Source organism: Pseudophryne corroboree, chromosome 11 (assembly GCF_028390025.1).
Source record: "Pseudophryne corroboree isolate aPseCor3 chromosome 11, aPseCor3.hap2, whole genome shotgun sequence".
In the NCBI taxonomy this organism is placed as follows: domain Eukaryota; kingdom Metazoa; phylum Chordata; class Amphibia; order Anura; family Myobatrachidae; genus Pseudophryne; species Pseudophryne corroboree.
The window spans coordinates 178690987-178703181 of NC_086454.1; the positions used below are offsets into that span (position 1 = coordinate 178690987).

At 40.2% G+C, this 12195-nt stretch overlaps 6 non-coding genes across 6 annotated transcripts; all 6 read right to left on the bottom strand.

Annotated features, from left to right (window-relative positions):
* Positions 1 to 5937: 5937 nt before the first annotated feature.
* TRNAA-UGC (transfer RNA alanine (anticodon UGC)) lies at positions 5938 to 6019 on the bottom strand. The gene has a single exon. It is a non-coding gene; the product is annotated as a tRNA-Ala (tRNA).
* A 1080-nt stretch (positions 6020 to 7099) lies between these two features.
* On the bottom strand, positions 7100 to 7181 carry TRNAS-UGA (transfer RNA serine (anticodon UGA)). Its single transcript has one exon. It is a non-coding gene; the product is annotated as a tRNA-Ser (tRNA).
* Positions 7182 to 8265: 1084 nt separating this feature from the next.
* Positions 8266 to 8347, bottom strand: TRNAS-UGA (transfer RNA serine (anticodon UGA)). The gene has a single exon. It is a non-coding gene; the product is annotated as a tRNA-Ser (tRNA).
* Positions 8348 to 9431: 1084 nt separating this feature from the next.
* TRNAS-UGA (transfer RNA serine (anticodon UGA)) lies at positions 9432 to 9513 on the bottom strand. The gene has a single exon. It is a non-coding gene; the product is annotated as a tRNA-Ser (tRNA).
* A 1080-nt stretch (positions 9514 to 10593) lies between these two features.
* Positions 10594 to 10675, bottom strand: TRNAS-UGA (transfer RNA serine (anticodon UGA)). The gene has a single exon. It is a non-coding gene; the product is annotated as a tRNA-Ser (tRNA).
* Positions 10676 to 11755: 1080 nt separating this feature from the next.
* Positions 11756 to 11837, bottom strand: TRNAS-UGA (transfer RNA serine (anticodon UGA)). Its single transcript has one exon. It is a non-coding gene; the product is annotated as a tRNA-Ser (tRNA).
* Between the last annotated feature and the right edge of the window lie 358 nt (positions 11838 to 12195).

Sequence of the window (12195 nt, forward strand, 5' to 3'; positions counted from 1 at the left end):
ATCAGCGTAGTATCCCATGACATAGGAGACTTGCAACACACCGTGAAACGTCTCACTAACGATTCCTATCAGATGTGGAACAAGATAGACGATATTGAGAACAGATCGCGTCGAAATAATATTAGGCTGGTCGGCCTCCCTGAATCTATCAAGGGGCCCGCTATGGCCCATTTTGTCCGCAACACTCTACCCTCGCTTTTAGGCATAGAGGCGGTTTGCCAGGACATGGTAATAGAGAGGGTCCATAGGGTAGGACCGACTCCGACCCCCAACAGGCCGAGACCCCGCGTTACCCTGTTCCGCTGCTTAAACTACCTACACAAAATGGAGATATGGTCGGCCTCTCGCAAAGCTAAATCTTTGTCATGGGAAGGACATAAGCTTCATATTTTTCAAGACAACTCCGCTGAATTGTCACGGGCCAGGAAATCCTTTTCCCCTGTTTGCTCTCAATTAGTCGCTGAAGGGCGCAAATTTGGCCTGTTATATCCTGCCAGGCTTCGCATTTATGACGGGTCTTCATTTAAGGACTTTTCCACCCCGCCTGACGCTGTGGCTTACCTCCAGGAGCTGTCCCAGGCCAAGGATGCAGACATCTCTGATACAGCTAAATGAAGGACTGTGCTCCTTGTTCTAAACTGCCTTATTAAGTTCTCCCTGTTCTGCATGATTCCATGTCTGTTTAGTGATTTCAGAGTTTAAACCGCTAATTTTTTTTTTCTCACTCCACATTTAGTGGCTCATTTTCTCTACATTATATGTTATCTCAATGTTCTTAGGTGTAACGCGCTGCCAGGACCTACGGGCCCCAGTTATACAGTTATACAGTTTTACATCAGTATTTTGTAATACGTTAGGGATCGGGGGCGGACACGCCCCTCCGTGCTGGATGTGTGTCCTTTTTGATATGTTACTCTATGTGCTTTTACTTGGAAGTCTGGCATCAAATGCTGGCATTTGTATGCCTCTTTTCATTTATGCTCCCTATCTCCCCTCCCGCACACCCCTCCCCTCCTTCACTGCCTGGTATCCCCCTCCAATCCCAGGGGGCGCTGTCCTACCCTATGTAACTTGGCGAGACTGTATGATATCCTTCGACATCGTTATACTAAAAGTTCCCCTCTGTGTCTTTTTACGCTTTAAGATGATGTTTCTTTTTTTCCCTGTTCCCTGCAGGGATGCCTAGTCTACGCTATGCAACCTGGAACGTTGGAGGAATTAATTCTCCGGCGAAACGCAGGAAAATATTGATTTTCTTACAAAAGTCTGGCGTGGACGTGGCATTCCTCCAGGAAACTCATCTGACTCCCGCTGAATCTGCAAAACTGGGAATGCTAGGTTGGTCTGTATTGGCGTCTTCTTCCTACAGTTCCAAGGCAAGAGGAGTGGTTATTCTGGTAAAACGCAACCTGGCTCATGAGGTACACCGCGTTGTTACTGACGATACAGGTAGATATGTGGTGGTCTCGGTGGATATATTGGGCAAGAGGCTCACGCTGGCTAATGTATATATTCCCCCTCCCTATTCTAAGTCATATTTCCAGAGCTTGATTACCCTTCTGACCCCCTTCATGGGTGACAATTTGATCATTGGTGGAGATTTTAACCTGATTTCTTCCTCCATATTAGACAGATCAAACACCCGCGGGACCCCTCCTCCACTCCCTAAGGTTGGCATCCCCCTCTTCACCTCCACCTTACAGGTTATTGACCTGTGGAGAGCCCTGTACCCAACAGAACGAGAATACACCTGTCTCTCAGCGGCGCATGGCTCTCTCTCTCGCATCGACTATTTCTTCATCTCTCATGCTCTTTTCCCTCAGGTCACAGACTGCTCTATCGCCCCCATCTCTCTGTCAGACCATGCTATGATTTCTTTGACTATCCACTTTCCAGATGACGGAGACACGACTAGGTTATGGAAATTTCCAAATAGATTCTGTCATTCTGATACTTTCAAGTCCTTCTTGGAGGCTGCTTGGGACGACTATTACTCTACCAATTCTGAACATCTTCAGACGAATCCCTTTCTGTTCTGGATGTCAGCGAAAGCAGTTCTCAGAGGGGCGATTATGTCCTTTACCGCAGCCTCCAACAAGAATTTTTCAAAGCAGTATCTGGCGCTCCAGAACGCCCTCACTGCGGCCTTTCAGGCATACAAACAAATGCCTTCACCAGCCACTAAGCAAACATATCTACTCACAAAAACCCACTTTGACGAACACATTTCCGAAATGGGAAATAAATACCTTTTTTCTGTCCACTACAAGTTCCACAAATTCGGGAACAAGTCTGGCCGCTTACTCTCTAACTTACTTCGTGGCACATTTTCACCTGCCGTGGTTCACCCTCTCCGCACACAGCAAGGCACACTGACTTCCACAAACAAACAGATTGCACATATTATGCAGTCTTACTTCTCCCAATTATACTCAACCACCATTCCAAACACCCCGCAACCGCCTTCGCCACCTTCACATCCCTCGACATCCTGCTCTCAACCGTCACACCCTCCCCCCATCCCCGCTGACAAGTCTACCAACCCCCCTTTCTCTTGGGAAGCCCTACCTTACCCAGCTCTTACAGATGACATGGCCACTCAACTTCTATCCCCGATCACTATCACTGAAGTCCGATCAGCGATCAAACAATTAAAACCCAATAAGGCCCCTGGCCCTGACGGCTATAGTGGGGAGTTCTATAGACTCCTCTCCCATAAATTTGACTCCATTCTGGTAGACATTTTCAACTCATTATTACTAGCTCAGACTCCCCCACCTCACTTTAATTCGGCACTCCTCAAATTGCTCCCTAAACCAGGCAGAGATTTATCCCTCCCAGGCTCCTATCGACCAATATCTTTGCTAAACTTAGATTATAAGTTGTTCGCCAAGATACTGGCCGACCGTCTGAAACTCATACTCCCCCACATTGTTCACCCTGATCAGACAGGCTTCATTGCAGGAAGACACTCGGTGGTCAATGTGAGAAGGGTGATAGCAGCCTTACACTCCTGCCACGGTGACATGTCCTCTTCAGGATATGCCATCATATCCTTGGACGCGGAAAAGGCCTTCGACCTCGTCGAATGGCCTCACCTCTACGCAACCCTGACACGATTTAAATTCCCTGATGCGTTTATAGAGGCTATCCGCGCATTATATTCATCCCCGGCCACTCAAATTTCGTGCAACGGTCTCCTTTCCAACCCCTTCTATATAGAAAAAGGCACTAGACAGGGGTGCCCTCTCTCCCCACTCCTCTTTGCCATCGCTCTAGAACCTCTAGCATTAGCTCTTAGGCTTTCCCCTTCCATTACTGGCATCTCTGTCGGTAACACTGAGCTTAAAGTCGCCCTGTTCGCTGACGACATGTTGTTATTTGTCTCAAACCCTCTCACGTCAGTCCCGGAAATCCTGCGTTTGATTTCAGACTTTGGTGAAACGGCTGGCTATAAGATCAATGTCACAAAATCAGAATTACTTCCTATACACGTCCCCCCTGCCACACTATCCTCTCTCACTCAAGCATCACCCTTCACGATCACTCAGTCCCATTTTAAATACCTTGGAGTAAACATTACACGTGATATTGCACGGATCTACGAAATCAACTTCACACCGGCCATTAAGGCCGTGCTTTCTAAGCTAGAGGGATGGGCTACCCTTCCGCTCTCATTGCTTGGGAGGATTGCAGTCCTCAAATCGGTAATATTTCCCAAAATCTTTTATATTATGCAATCTCTCCCATTCAGTCTCAGAGAAGCGGATGGCGCTGTATTGCGCAAAGCTATGACCCGATTTATATGGCATGGGAAGAAACCAAAAGTGGCCTTTGCAAAACTAGTAATGGACAAGTCACTGGGCGGACTGGGTGTCCCGGACTTTCTTTCTTACTCTCTTACAATCTTTCTCCGATATGCAGCTGATTGGCTTTTAGGAAAAAGCACATACACTGACTTGGCTCTAGATACTGATGCTTTTCGACCTTATTCCCCATGTGCCCTCCTACACACCAAAAAAGCTGACATACCTTCTTCAATCCTGAAACACCCTCTATTCCGAGACACGTACTTAAGCTGGGTGAAATTACACAGAAAACTCAAATCTGACCACACTGTTTCCTCTTATATATCCCTTTGGGGAAACCCTTCTTTTCCTCCTTCCCTTCACAATGCTCTTTTTGTCCGATGGCGGGAGAGGGGGCTGTGTGCTGCTTCACAGGTCTTCGACCCGGGTGGCCACATGGCTCAATTTACAACACTGAGAGACAGGTACTCTATTCCGTCCTCCCACTTCTATATGTATCTACAAGTGAGACACTACCTCCATTCATTGCGCATCGATTCTATCCCCTCGTCTCCCTCTTCCCCTCTAGCAAAAGTTCTAAAGCACTGGGAATCCCATCCCTACAAACTAAAGCAAATTTACTCACTCATTGTAAATATCCCAGCCTTGCCATACATTCCCAGACTGGTTGCCTCCTGGCAAGCAGACATTCCAAGCGTGACCTCCTGTGACCTCCTCTTAGACCACCACCACCGGACCATGTCAATTCTTAGTTCTGCGTACCTACAAGAGGTACATGTAAAATCCATCCATAGAGCATACTTGCCTCCCTTTGAACAGATACACATTGATCCTGCAATCCCTAATAGGTGCCCTAAATGTAAAGGAGCTAAAGCCTCTTTCTACCACTGCCTTTGGAGCTGTATCAGAATCCAACGTTTCTGGAACAAATTATTTGTGTTCATAAATACCCATTTCCACATGGCACTGAGACCAGACCCGCTGGCATGTCTTTGCATAAATTTCTCTATATGGAGATCGGAAAAAGGGATTAGCCTACTTTTCCCTATGTTGACCATGTTGTTTACAATAACCAAAAAGGCAATTCTGAAACACTGGGTTGTTAGATCGACCCCCTCCTTAGCTGAAGTTCAGAAAACCATGCTACAATATTTATACTTTGATCGAAGGTCCACTCTTCTTACGGGTCCCTCTGGCCTCGCCGGGTTCAACAAAAAATGGGGCCCCTATATGGCTACACTAGACCAGACCACTCAATCAACGATAATTGCAGCCTTTGAAAATTCTCAGTGGAAAATGTCCAGATAACCTAGCTTCATTCTTCTCCTACTCCTATTCTTCTCTTTCTCTCCTCGTCAATCTTATAGAATCTTATAGAGTCCTTCTTCTCTCTTGTCTTATATATATTCTACATGCCTAGCTTGTCATCATATTTATTAATGTAATAGTATACCAGCTCAGTTACAATTAACTGATTAGGAACTATGTATAATGATGTATGGTTGTATGTTCATAACTCCACCCTAACAGGGCTCTTCAGCCTTTGATGGGCCGACAGCTCCCCGACCTTCCATCCCCCCACCCCATGCTTGACTGTATTTCCATATTTTTCCTACTGCATATTGTTGTTTGGCTTAAACATTCTTGTATTGATCCATTCTTCATGCGTTCCCTATGTTCTAGAGATCGCCACATTATGATGTTGATGTTTTATTGTCAAACGCATATTTCTCATATATGAAAAACCTCAATAAAAATCAGTTCTTTAAAAAAAAAAAAAAAAAAGAAGTCCATTGTAAAACAGGATATATATGTAGGTGAGCTAAGCTGAGATTGAGAACTCAATTCTTAAACATAACATGCTTTGATTCTCTTCATCTTGAATGCATTTCGTTTTTAAACCAGCTTGAAAAGCAAGTGGATTTCGAGTCCATCACCTTAACCACTTGGCCACAACTACCTTAATGTTGTTTCACTGACAAGCTGTGTGCAAAATCAATGTTTTCCTTTTTTGGTAGCTTTTACAGTAAGTTAAACTGTGGGAAATGTAAAAGCTACTTTAGTTTCATGGAAAATAAAGTAATCAAGGACAAATGAGCTTAGCTTTCTACATGCATAAAAAGCAGTACGTAGCTGGCAGGATTTGAACCTGCGCAGGGAAACCCCAATGGATTGCAAGTCCATCGCCTTAACCACTCAGCCACAACTACCTGACATCAATTGGATGGTGCTACTTGGAAATCAAAACATTTTTCCTGTTGGCAGAAATATCTGATACATTTTATTTTAATTTGCTTCAATATTAATATGTAAACTTTGTGAAATATAATAGCTAGTCTAGTTTAATGTCAAATATAGGTGTCAAGGACTTTTGATCTTGTACTAAATTAATTAGAAATCAGAGCCTTTAACATCACACCATGCCAACACTAGTGCTCATGAACTGTATTGTACATTTTACAAACATTTTATCAAATAATAATCATTTAAAATATATTAGGTTTTTCATTGGTCTATTCCACAGGTTCTCAAACTCGGTTCTCAGAACCCCACACAGTGCATGTTTTGCAGGTCTCCTCGCAGAACCACAAGTAAATAATTAGCTCCACAAGTGGACTTTTTAAAATGTGTCAGTGAGTAATTAATACACCTGGGCATCTGCTGGGTTACCTGCAAAACATACACTGTGTGGGGTCCTGAGGACTGAGTTTGAGAACTTATGGTCTATTCCTTAATAAAGTTTGGAATTATAACAAATGACACTGCACAATTAATAGTTTGTTGATTACCAGACATTATTTCTTACCTTTCATTACATCTCTACAGCTGTAAGTCCAGATAGAAAGAATCTGCATGCATAAGTTGCCACTGGGAAACATTTATACAAGGTCACAAGCATGTACATAGAATGCAGGAAGACACTGTCTGAGATTATATGGTTTAAAAAGAAGTCCATTGTAAAACAGGATATATATGTAGGTGAGCTAAGCTGAGATTGAGAACTCAATTCTTAAACATAACATGCTTTGATTCTCTTCATCTTGAATGCATTTTGTTATTAAACCAGCTTGAAATGCAAATGGATTTTGAGTCCATCACCTTAACCACTCGTCCACAACTACCTTAATGTTGTTTCATTGACAAGCTGTGTGCAAAATCAATGTTTTCCTGTTTTGGTAGCTTTTACAGTAAGTTAAATTTTGGGAAATGTAAAAGCTACTTTAGTTTCATGGAAAATAAAGTTATCAAGGACAAATGAGCTTAGCTTTCTACATGCATAAAAAGCAGTACGTAGCTGGCAGGATTTGAACCTGCGCGGGGAAACACCAATGGATTTCAAGTCCATCGCCTTAACCACTCGGCCACAACTACCTGACCTCAATTGGATGGTGCTACTTGGAAATCAAAACATTTTTCCTGTTGGCAGAAATATCTGATACATTTTATATTAATTTGCTTCAATATTAATATGTAAACTTTGTAAAATATATAAGCTAGTATAGTTTAATGTCAAATATAGGTGTCAAGGACTTTTGATCTTGTACTAAATTAATTAGAAATCAGAGCCTTTAACATCACACCATGCCAACACCAGTGCTCATGAACTGTATTGTACATTTTACGGACATTTTATCAAATAATAATCATTTAAAATATATTAGGTTTTTCATTGGTCTTTTCCACAGGTTCTCAAACTTGGTTCTCAGAACCCCACACAGTGCATGTTTTGCAGGTCTCCTCGCAGAACCACAAGTAAATAATTAGCTCCACAAGTGGACTTTTTAAAATGTGTCAGTGAGTAATTAATACACATATGCACCTGCTGGGTTACCTGCAAAACATACACTGTGTGGGGTCCAGAGGACTGAGTTTGAGATCTTATGGTCTATTCCTTAATAAAGTTTGCAATTAGAACAACTTACACTGCACAATTAATAGTTTGTTGATTACCAGACATTATTTCTTACCTTTCATTACATCTCTACAGCTGTAAATCCAGATAGAAAGAATCTGCATGCACAAGTTGCCACTGAGAAACATTTATACAAGGTCACAAACAAGCATGTACATAGAATGCAGGAAGACACTGTCTGAGATTATCTGGTTTAAAAAGAAGTCCATTGTAAAACAGGATATATATGTAGGTGAGCTAAGCTGAGATTGAGAACTCAATTCTTAAACATAACATGCTTTGATTCTCTTCATCTTGAATGCATTTCGTTTTTAAACCAGCTTGAAAAGCAAGTGGATTTCGAGTCCATCACCTTAACCACTTGGCCACAACTACCTTAATGTTGTTTCACTGACAAGCTGTGTGCAAAATCAATGTTTTCCTTTTTTGGTAGCTTTTACAGTAAGTTAAACTGTGGGAAATGTAAAAGCTACTTTAGTTTCATGGAAAATAAAGTAATCAAGGACAAATGAGCTTAGCTTTCTACATGCATAAAAAGCAGTACGTAGCTGGCAGGATTTGAATCTGCGCGGGAAAACCCCAATGGATTTCAAGTCCATCGCCTTAACCACTCAGCCACAACTACCTGACATCAATTGGATGGTGCTACTTGGAAATCAAAACATTTTTCCTGTTGGCAGAAATATCTGATACATTTTATTTTAATTTGCTTCAATATTAATATGTAAACTTTGTGAAATATAATAGCTAGTATAGTTTAATGTCAAATATAGGTGTCAAGGACTTTTGATCTTGTACTAAATTAATTAGAAATCAGAGCCTTTAACATCACACCATGCCAAAACCAGTGCTCATGAACTGTATTGTACATTTTATGGACATTTTATCAAATAATAATCATTTAAAATATATTAGGTTTTTCATTGGTCTATTCCACAGGTTCTCAAACTTGGTTCTCAGAACCCCACACAGTGCATGTTTTGCAGGTCTCCTCGCAGAACCACAAGTAAATAATTAGCTCCACAAGTGGACTTTTTAAAATGTGTCAGTGTGTAATTAATACACATATGCACCTGCTGGGTTACCTGCAAAACATACACTGTGTGGGGTCCAGAGGACTGAGTTTGAGATCTTATGGTCTATTCCTTAATAAAGTTTGGAATTAGAACAACTTACACTGCACAATTAATAGTTTGTTGATTACCAGACATTATTTCTTACCTTTCATTACATCTCTACAGCTGTAAATCCAGATAGAAAGAATCTGCATGCACAAGTTGCCACTGAGAAGCATTTATACAAGGTCACAAACAAGCATGTACATAGAATGCAGGAAGACACTGTCTGAGATTATATGGTTTAAAAAGAAGTCCATTGTAAAACAGGATATATATGTAGGTGAGCTAAGCTGAGATTGAGAACTCAATTCATAAACATAACATGCTTTGATTCTCTTCATCTTGAATGCATTTCGTTTTTAAACCAGCTTGAAAAGCAAATGGATTTCGAGTCCATCACCTTAACCACTTGGCCACAACTACCTTAATGTTGTTTCACTGACAAGCTGTGTGCAAAATCAATGTTTTCCTTTTTTGGTAGCTTTAACAGTAAGTTAAACTGTGGTAAATGTTAAAGCTACTTTAGTTTCATGGAAAATAAAGTAATCAAGGACAAATGAGCTTAGCTTTCTACATGCATAAAAAGCAGTACGTAGCTAGCAGGATTTGAACCTGCACGGGGAAACCCCAATGGATTTCAAGTCCATCACCTTAACCACTCAGCCACAACAACCTGACATCAATTGGCTGGTGCTACTTGGAAATCAAAACATTTTTCCTGTTGGCAGAAATATCTTATACATTTTATTTTAATTTGCTTCAATATTAATATGTAAACTTTGTGAAATATAATAGCTAGTATAGTTTAATGTCAAATATAGGTGTCAAGGACTTTTGATCTTGTACTAAATTAATTAGAAATCAAAGCCGTTAACATCACACCATGCCAACACTAGTGCTCATGAACTGTATTGTACATTTTACGGACATTTTATCAAATAATAATCATTTAAAATATATTAGGTTTTTCATTGGTCTATTCCACAGGTTCTCAAACTCGGTTCTCAGAACCCCACACAGTGCATGTTTTGCAGGTCTCCTCGCAGAACCACAAGTAAATAATTAGCTCCACAAGTGAACTTTTTAAAATGTGTCAGTGAGTAATTAATACACCTATGCACCTGCTGGGTTACCTGCAAAACATACACTGTGTGGGGTCCAGAGGACTGAGTTTGAGAACTTATGGTCTATTCCTTAATAAAGTTTGGAATTAGAACAACTGACACTGCACAATTAATAGTTTGTTGATTACCAGACATTATTTCTTACCTTTCATTACATCTCTACAGCTGTAAAACCAGATAGAAAGAATCTGCATGCACAAGTTGCCACTGAGAAACATTTATACAAGGTCACAAGCATGTACATAGAATGCAGGAAGACACTGTCTGAGATTATATGGTTTAAAAAGAAGTCCATTGTAAATCAGGATATATATGTAGGTGAGCTAAGCTGAGATTGAGAACTCAATTCTTAAACATAACATGCTTTGATTCTCTTCATCTTGAATGCATTTTGTTTTTAAACCAGCTTGAAAAGCAAATGGATTTTGAGTCCATCACCTTAACCACTCGGCCACAACTACCTTAATGTTGTTTCATTGACAAGCTGTGTGCAAAATCAATGTTTTCCTGTTTTGGTAGCTTTTACAGTAAGTTAAATTTTGGGAAATGTAAAAGCTACTTTAGTTTCATGGAAAATAAAGTTATCAAGGACAAATGAGCTTAGCTTTCTACATGCATAAAAAGCAGTACGTAGCTGGCAGGATTTGAACCTGCGCGGGGAAACACCAATGGATTTCAAGTCCATCACCTTAACCACTCAGCCACAACTACCTGATCTCAATTGGATGGTGCTACTTGGAAATCAAAACATTTTTCCTGTTGGCAGAAATATCTGATACATTTTATATTAATTTGCTTCAATATTAATATGCAAACTTTGTGAAATATAATAGCTAGTATAGTTTAATGTCAAATATAGGTGTCAAGGACTTTTGATCTTGTACTAAATTAATTAGAAATCAGAGCCTTTAACATCACACCATGCCAACACCAGTGCTCATGAACTGTATTGTACATTTTACGGACATTTTATCAAATAATAATCATTTAAAATATATTAGGTTTTTCATTGGTCTATTCCACAGGTTCTCAAACTTGGTTCTCAGAACCCCACACAGTGCATGTTTTGCAGGTCTCCTCGCAGAACCACAAGTAAATAATTAGCTCCACAAATGGACTTTTTAAAATGTGTCAGTGAGTAATTAATACACATATGCACCTGCTGGGTTACCTGCAAAACATACACTGTGTGGGGTCCAGAGGACTGAGTTTGAGATCTTATGGTCTATTCCTTAATAAAGTTTGGAATTAGAACAACTTACACTGCACAATTAATAGTTTGTTGATTACCAGACATTATTTCTTACCTTTCATTACATCTCTACAGCTGTAAATCCAGAAAGAAAGAATCTGCATGCACAAGTTGCCACTGAGAAACATTTATACAAGGTCACAAGCATGTACATAGAATGCAGGAAGACACTGTCTGAGATTATCTGGTTTAAAAAGAAGTCCATTGTAAAACAGGATATATATGTAGGTGAGCTAAGCTGAGATTGAGAACTCAATTCTTAAACATAACATGCTTTGATTCTCTTCATCTTGAATGCATTTCGTTTTTAAACCAGCTTGAAAAGCAAGTGGATTTCGAGTCCATCACCTTAACCACTTGGCCACAACTACCTTAATGTTGTTTCACTGACAAGCTGTGTGCAAAATCAATGTTTTCCTTTTTTGGTAGCTTTTACAGTAAGTTAAACTGTGGGAAATGTAAAAGCTACTTTAGTTTCATGGAAAATAAAGTAATCAAGGACAAATGAGCTTAGCTTTCTACATGCATAAAAAGCAGTACGTAGCTGGCAGGATTTGAACCTGCGCGGAGAAACCACAATGGATTTCAAGTCCATCGCCTTAACCACTCGGCCACAACTACCTGACCTCAATTGGATGGTGCTACGTGGAAATCCAAACATTTTTCCTGTTGGCAGAAATATCTGATACATTTTATTTTAATTTGCTTCAATATTAATATGTAAACTTTGTGAAATATAATAGCTAGTATAGTTTAATGTCAAATATAGGTGTCAAGGACTTTTGATCTTGTACTAAATTAATTAGAAATCAGAGCCTTTAACATTACACCATGCCAACACTAGTGCTCATGAACTGTATTGTGCATTTTACGGACATTTTATCAAATAATAATAATTTAAAATAAATTAGGTTTTTCATTGGTCAATTCCACAGGTTCTCAAACTTGGTTCTCAGAACCCCACACAGTGCATGTTTTG